This window comes from Hemiscyllium ocellatum, chromosome 7 (genome assembly GCF_020745735.1).
Source record: "Hemiscyllium ocellatum isolate sHemOce1 chromosome 7, sHemOce1.pat.X.cur, whole genome shotgun sequence".
NCBI classification, from domain to species: Eukaryota; Metazoa; Chordata; class Chondrichthyes; order Orectolobiformes; family Hemiscylliidae; genus Hemiscyllium; species Hemiscyllium ocellatum.
The window spans coordinates 20,162,878-20,171,357 of NC_083407.1; the positions used below are offsets into that span (position 1 = coordinate 20,162,878).

General features: G+C 43.3%; 1 non-coding gene across 1 annotated transcript; it reads right to left on the reverse strand.

Moving 5' to 3' along the window:
* Positions 1–6,298: 6,298 nt before the first annotated feature.
* trnai-aau (transfer RNA isoleucine (anticodon AAU)) lies at positions 6,299–6,372 on the reverse strand. The gene has a single exon. It is a non-coding gene; the product is annotated as a tRNA-Ile (tRNA).
* Between the last annotated feature and the right edge of the window lie 2,108 nt (positions 6,373–8,480).

Genomic DNA, 8,480 nt, shown 5'->3' on the forward strand with positions numbered 1-8,480 from the left:
ATTTTCAAAGTCCTCCACAGCTTTCTGATGCAGAGGACTCAGAGTGAAACTATATTGTAGGATGGATCGTGACAATTCATGACTACAGGAAACAACCATTCCATGTGTGTAAACCAGAGGAAATGGGGTTTGCTGAATTGTGAATCTCTACCACCTTTATATCAAAAACATGAATTAGGAGCACAAATAACTTCTCAAACCTACTCTGTCATTCAATAAGATCATCATTGACATGTTTACATTTGAAATTTTACATTCCTATCTAGCCCCATTAATCTTTTGATAGCCCTTGCCGAACAAGAATCTATCTACTTCTGTCTTAAAAGTACTTCATGGTCCCTTCTCTACCACCTCCTGAGGCAGTGAGCTCCAAAATTACACAAACCACTAAGTGAAAAAAATTCCCCTCGTTAGTGTTCTTAAAAGGGTGACACCTAATATAGAAACAGTTCCTGCAGGTTCTTGACCGAATTCAAGAGGGAATATCTTTCCATGCTCACATTATCAAACCATTCAACATGAGAGTGGAAACAAGCCCAATCTGTCTAACCAGGGCATAGGCTTAGGGTGAGAGGGGAAAGATATAAAAGAGACCTAAGAGGCAACTTTTTCACACAGACGTTGGTACGTGTATGCAATGAGCTGCCTGAGGAAGTGGTGAAGGCTGGTACAATTGCAACATTTAAGAGGCAATTGGATGGGTATATGAATAGAAAGGGTTTGGAGGGATATGGGCCGGGTGCTGGCGGGTCGGGTTGGGATATCTGGTCGGCATGGACGGGTTGGACGGAAGGGCCTGTTTCCATGCTGTACATCTCTATGACTCGATGATTCTAAGACAATCCACTCATTCCATCAATCTCGTAAACATATCTTGCCTGAATCTTTGAGATATCTTTGAGACATCTCTTGTGAACCATTTACTTTCCTACTTAAAAACTCAAATTATATTGCTATGAAACCCAATAGAATTTAGAAAGCAAATTGTGACTTCACCTGACAAAGGGGTAGCACTCCGAAAGCTTGTGATTTCAAATATACCTGTTGGACTATAACCTGGTGTCATGTGACTTCTGACTTTGTCCACCCCAGTCCAACAACAGCACCTCCACATCTTGACTTCATTGAGGCTCTCAAGATATTGTGGAGAACAGGAAAGGTAAATTGTGAAGCAGAGTGTCTACTAGTCATGGAGTCGAGGATTGGGCATTTTCTAAAATTTAGAGCAAGCCTTTTCAGAAGTGAATTTAGGAAACACTTCCACATTTAAACTCTCTTCTACAAACAATATTGATGATATCACATTGACCTTTTGCAAACTTGTAATTTTAGACTGAACTTTGCACTTTTCAAGCTTGTTTTTGTGGGGACAACTCTCTATTCATTCAGGTATTGTATATCATGTAGGGGCCAGAAAAAACCTAAAAATTGGAACTAGCCTGTTCTGGAGTGGAGTAAAAAACATTGAACTCAAAAGTCATAGAGAGTTCAGAACTCTCTTCTCAAACAGTTGGCTAAGCCAGTTACTTTAAAACTTGTGACTGGTACATTTTTGTAGGACCAAAGGCATAAAGGTTTAATGGGGAAAGGAGAAAGGCATTGTGTCTATGAGGTTAGGTCACAGGTCATCATCAGTGTTATTATGATTAAGTATCTTATTGTTTGGCAGGACAGGTTCAAGGAGCCGAGTGGCCGATATCTGTTTCTTTATTCATAAATTGCAGTGCAGCATTGTGGAGCTGCAGCTGAGACAACTTCCTCACTGTTGTGCTGCTTTTACCAAAGGCTCAACCAAATGTTACAGACCACACATCAGTTAAAACTCACTCCCGTTGGCTACACTGCAGCAAATTATTTCCACTGCAGGTGAGTCTACATGCAGTTGTGATAAAGTGTAGCAATGTGATCAATTCATAACTCTGTGTGAAATGGCCAAATCAGCTATGCTTAACCACTGTAAAGCTTCATAAAGAAATTAAACCAGACAGACTTCTCAATCTCAAACACGGCAATGGCACATGCATCTTCATTGATTCAGATTTCAAGGACAGCCCAATGGCTTAGTATGGCTGCCTCACAGCACCAGGACCCAGGTTCGATTCCAATCTCAGGAAACTGTCTGTGTGGAGTTTGCACATTCTCCCTCTGTCTGTTTGCGTTTCCTCCGGGCGCATTGGTTTCCTCCCAGAGTCCAAAGATGTGCAGGTTGGGCGTGTTGGTCATCTAAATTGTCCATAGTGTTAGGTACATTAGTCAGAGGGAAATGGGTCTGGGTGGGTTGCTCTTTGGAGGGTCGGTGTAGACTTGTTGGGCCGAAGGGCCCATTTCCACACTGTAGGAAATCTAATCTAAATTCCCATAGTGTCCAGGAATATACAAGCTAGGTGGATTAGCTGTAGGCAATGCAGGGTCAGGGTGGGGGTGGATGAGATGCTCTTCAGAGGGTCGCTGTGGAGTCAATGAGCTGAATAGTCTGCTTCTGTGTCGTAGGGATTTGATGATTCTACTGATTCTACAGTATGCATTGGACAGAGCTTAGCAATTGCACAACAGATAGATCAAATCTAAACTCTGCAGTCTTGCCATAGTCAGTTTGGATTCCTGGACAACTAAACAACTTAGTGGAGGAAAATATCCTTATTCTTAGACTGAATCCAATCTTCAGCAAGAAGAGCTGTGTGGGTGATCTACCTCAGTCTCTTCCAGAGTCCCAAGTGCAACAGATATCAATACTTGATTCCCTCAACGTGATATTATGAAACAGTTGAAGGTAATTGACACTGCAGTGGCTATGGCTCTTAAAAACATTCTGTCAATATTACTGAAGACTTGTGCTCCAGAACTGGTGATCGCCGAGCCAAGCTGTTCCAGTACATTGACAACACATGGAATTTACCAGCAATTTCCTGTTCACAAAAAGCAAGACAAATTAACCCAAGCAAATTACTGCTTCATGCCTACATTCCTAATGAAGGGCTTACGCCTGGAACATCGATTCTCCCACTCCTCGGATATTGCCTGACCTGCTGTGCTTTACCAGCACCACACTCATGACTCTGATCTTCAGCATTTGCAATCCTCACTTTCTCCAAATTACTGCCTCACTCTACCTTTGATCATCATAACCAATTTGTTATCAATAATGCTATCAAGGGTACTCAACAATAATCTGCACACTAATTTTTGGATTTTATTGGGCCCACTCAGCTCCTGATCAAAACTTGGAAGATAAACTGACCTCAAGAAGGAAAGTGTGGAGAACTGTCCCTTACATGAAGGTAACATTTGAACAAATATGGTATTAAGGAATTTTAACAAAATTGAAATCAGGGGAAAACCCTCCAACAATTGGAGTCATACTGAAGATGGCTGTTGTTGTTCATAGAGGCCAGAGGGCATCTCTGCAGGAGTTCCTAAAGGTAGTGTCCTAGACCCGACCATCTTCAACTGCTTCATCAATGACCTAGCTTCCACCATAAGGTCAGAGGTGTGTGAATTTTAGCTGGTGATTGCACAATATCCAGCACACTTCATGACTCTTCAGATCCTGAAGCAATTCCTGCCCAAATGAATTAAGACCAAGATAGCTTTGAAACTTAGGTTGATAAGAAGAAAATAACACCTGAGCCACACAAAGGCTATACAATGATTTTCTCAAGCAAGTGAGAACTTCATAATCTCCACCTGGCATTTAATGGTATTACCAGGGCTGAGTACCACACAATCAACATTCTGGTGATTGCCGTCAATGAACTGGATCAGGAGAAAGTGAGGACTGCAGATGCTGAAGGTCAGAGTCAAGAGTGTGGTACTGGAAAAACACAGCAGGTCAGGCAGCATCGGAGGAGCAGGAGAATCGGCATTTCGGGCATAAGCCCACTTATTCCAGATGAAGGGCTCATGCCCAAAGCATCGATTCTCCTGCTCCTCGGCTGCTGCTTGACCTGCTGTGCTTTTCCAGCCCCACACTCTCAACACTGAACTGGATCAGCCATATAAATGCTATGGTTGAAAGAGCAGGTCACAGTTCTATCGTAAGTAATTCACCTCCTAAATCCTCCAAGTCTATTGACCATCCACAGGGACAGATCAGTGTGCGGTGGAATGCTCTCCACTTGCCTGGATCAGGGCAGCTCCAACTAAACTCAGGAAGCTTAACACAATCCAGGATGAAGAGATAGATTGATTTACATCCCATATAAGATATTTAATGTGCACTCATTTCTCTAGCAAAATGCATAGAGTCATAGAGATATACAGCATGGAAACAGACCCTTCAGTCCAACCCATCCATGCCGACCAGATATCCCAACCCAATCTAGTCCCACCTGCCAGCACCAGGCCCTTATCCCTCCAATCCCTTCCTATTCATATACCCATCCAAATGCCTCTTAAATGTTGCAATTGTACCAGCCTCCACCACATCCTCTGGCAACTCATTCCATACAAGTACTCTGTATGAAAACGTTGCCCCTTAGGTCCCTTTTATATCTTTCCCCTCTCACCCTAAACTTATGCCCTCTAGTTCTGGACTCCCCGATCCTAGGGAAAAGACTTTGTCTATTTACCCTACCCGTGCCCCTCATAATTTTGTAGACCTCTATAAGGTCACTCCTCAGCCTCCAATGCTCCAGGGAAAACAGCCCCAGCCTGTTCAGCATCTCCCTGTAGCTCAGATCCTCCAACCCTGGCAACATCTTTGTAAAGTCTTTCTAAATCCTTTCAAGTTTCACAACATCTTTCCGATAGGAGGGAGACCAGAATTGCACGCAATATTCCAACAGTGGCCTAACCAATGTCCTGTACAGGCATGACCTCCCAACTCCTGTACTCAATACTCTAACCAATAAAGGAAAGCATACCAAACACCTTCTTCACCATCCTATCTACCTGCGACTCCACTTTCAAGGAGCTATGAACTTGCATTACAAGGGGTCTTTGTTCAGCAACACTCCCCCGGACCTTACCATTAAGCCTTACTATTAAGTGTATAAGTCCTGCTAAGATTTGCTTTCCCAAAATGCAGCACCTTGCATTTATCTAAATTAAACTCCATCTGCCACTTCTTAGCCCATTGTCTGAGAAAATAAAATGCAGTGGTAGTTGTATGCACAATCCACAAAATACAGTGCAGCAACTCTCTGAGGTTCTTCAGACAGCACTTTCCAAACCCACAGCCAATACTACCTAAAAGGACAAAGGCAACAGCTGGAGAGGAGCAATATCAAGTGCAAATTTTCCTCCAAGTCTCACACCATCCTTTTGTCTAACAATATCACCATTTCTTCACTGTTGCTGGGTTAAAGTTCTGGTATTTATTCCGTAATGTGTAAATGTCCCTCTCCGACATGGACTGCAGTTCAGACATAGCTCAACACCACCTGATCAATGGAAATGAAGCATGTGCAACAAATGCCAACAATTCCTACATTTAATGTATTAACAGAAAATACTCTAAAGTAAGCCCTCATGATGGAAGTTAAGTCATTGATGAAGCAGTTGAAGATGGTTGGGCCCAGAATGCTACCTTGAGGAACTCCTGCAGAGATGCCCTCTGGCCTATATGAACAACAACAGCCATCTCCCTTTATCTTGGGTATGACTCCAATTATCTGAGAGTTTTTCCCGGGTCTCAGTAATTTCAATTTTGTTAAAGTTCTTTAATACTATATTTGTTCAAATGTTACCTTCATGTAAGTCAATTTTATCACGAGTGCCAAGCAGGGAAATCACTGTGAAGAGCATAAGTGTGGAGCAGGCAGAGTTTGAGAAGCTAAGGAGCAGACTAAGTTGACTTTCTTGGGAAGAAAGTTGGCTTTGATGGGCACAGGAGACCCCAAAGAAGATTCCACCCCACCTTGACTTGATACCAGTCACAATGGGCTTTCTACATGGTGTAGGGTGGCATGGTGGCACAATGGTTAGAACTGCAGCCTCATTGTGCGAGGGACTTGGACTCAATTCCATTCCTGGGTGACACTGTAGAGTTCGTATATTTTCCATGTGTCTGTGTGGGTTTCCACCAGGGGCTGCAGATTCCCCCCACAATCCAAAGATGTGCAAGTTAGGTGGATGGGGCATGCTAAATTGTTCTGCAGTGTGGGTGGGTTACCCTTGGTAAATCCAGGTTTATGGAAATAGTGTGGAGGTCTGGGTGGGATGCTTTTTGAAGGGTCAGTGTCGACTTGATGGGCTAAATACCCTCTTCCTACACTGTAGTGATTCTATGATCCTATGTTGGCTTCCTACTCAGTGCAGAAAAAGAGAGCCACAACAAACCTTGACACAGCACTGCATATGGTTAGTGTGGGGATTGAACCCATGCCCTTGGCATCATTAGCACCACGCTCTAACCGGCTGAGCTAACCAACCAACACACTAATGACATCAGTGCTTCACATGGTCAGTGTGAGGATTGAACCCACGACCTTGGCATTATTAGCACCATGCTCTCACCGGCTGTTTTTCTAATGACACGAGCGCTTCACATGGTTTTTCACATGATTCCTGGAGAAGGGCTTATGCCCGAAACGTCGATTCTCCTGCTCCTTGGATGCTGCCTGACCTGCTGCACTTTTCCAGCAACACATTTTCAGCTTCCTACTCAGTGCAAATTAAATCTCAGCAGAGGCAGAATGAAGTCTTCGTCTGGCCACTAATTTCCCACAAGGACCTCAACAGATACAAAAGACAGTCAAACATTTCCATAAAATTAGATTAGATTACTTACAGTGTGGAAACAGGCCCTTCGGCCCAACAAGTCCACACCGACCCACAACCCACCCCTACATTTACCCCTTACCCAACACCACGGGCAATTTAGCATGGCCAATTCACCTGACCCGCACATCTTTGGACTGTGGAGGAAACCCATGCAGACACGGGGAGAATGTGCAAACTCCACACAGTCAGTCGCCTGAGTCGGGAATTGAACCCGGGTCTCAGGCGCTGTGAGCCACAAAGCCAGCATTTATTTGGCAGCAGAGAGGAGGAAGCTGGAAAGATAGCAGCTGAATTTTACAGACATTCTCTTCCCTCAGTCTGCCTTCAAACCACTGGCAGTGAAGTGCAGCCTTGTATTTGGAAGGTGAGCATTTCCCTACAAACCAAAATAGATGCTCAAGAAAATCTCGCTGACAGAAGCAGAGCTGGAACTGGACAGCAGATGCAAATGTCAGTCATTACCAGAACTCAGACCTACTATGAGGTTATAGCACAGAAGCATAAAATGAGTCAGTCAATCACTTCACCATCAGGCTCCCCTTACAGTTTATTAAAGCAGTTATGTTTATTGAGGCAGTAATTTCACTGCCTGCAAGGATTGAATACCCCAGTGGTGGTAATCAAGGCAGCATAATGTAATAATTAGGTGCAAAAGTAATTAATTAGTTTCTCTAACTAAGATTTAAAGCATTTTCTTCACTGATGATATTCAACACGAAGCAGAGGAATGAGCAACTGAAATGGTTGGTGCTTTGTGACGAACCAAGTTGAGTAATTTAGTGACCAGTCATGGTAATGTATTTAGATGAGAGAAGCTCATTAATCCGTCATCTGAACAAGTAATGATTTTCTTTTTCCCTAGATGAGATGGAATGAGTGTGACATTAAAATATACTGTTCTAGGACGTGCTTTCTCATCATGCCAATAAGCCAATAGTGAATTTTACAGGTCATCTTAACTTTCAGAACAGCCCACAAATAGTAGCCTGCAAAGGATATCAGCATCTGAAAGGGTTAATGCTGAGGAGTGCATTAATCATTACACTATATGATAATTGACTCACATGGGGCACAGCTTTGAATCTTAAATGAATAATACCTAATATCAAGGTTTCCCACCTAGGCTGAGCAACTATGCTATCATATCAGTGTAACTTGTGCAGAGTTGCTGTCATGCCATAAGTTACAGCTTGCCTAAGGTAAGAATCTTGTCTTATTGAATGACAAGGTGGTACCCTCAAACACACTGGACAAAGCAGGCCTTGCAAGTATTAACAAAATACTGCAAATGTTGGAGATCGGAAATAAAAACAGAAAGTACCACAGCAGGTCTGACTGGATCTATGTAGAAAGGAGCAGAGTTAACATCTAGAGTCCAACATGAGATGTGGTGCAACAAGACCTGGGTGTCATGAACAGTGACTGAAGGTTGACATGCAGGTGCAGCAGGCGATGAGGAAAGCCAGTGGCATGCTGGCCTTCAAATCAGGAGGATTTCATTATAGGAGTAAGAATGTCTTGCTGCAGTTATACAGGGCCTTGGTAAGCCCACACCTTGAGTATTGTGTGCAGTTTTGATCTCCTAGTCTAGGGAAGAATATTCTTGCTATTGAGGCAGCACAGCAAAGGCTCAGCAGACTGATACCTGGGATGGCAGGACTGACATATGAAGAAAGACTGGATCAACTGGGCTCGTACTCACTGGAATATAGAAGAATGAGAGAGGATCTCAGAGATGCATATAAAATCCTGATGGG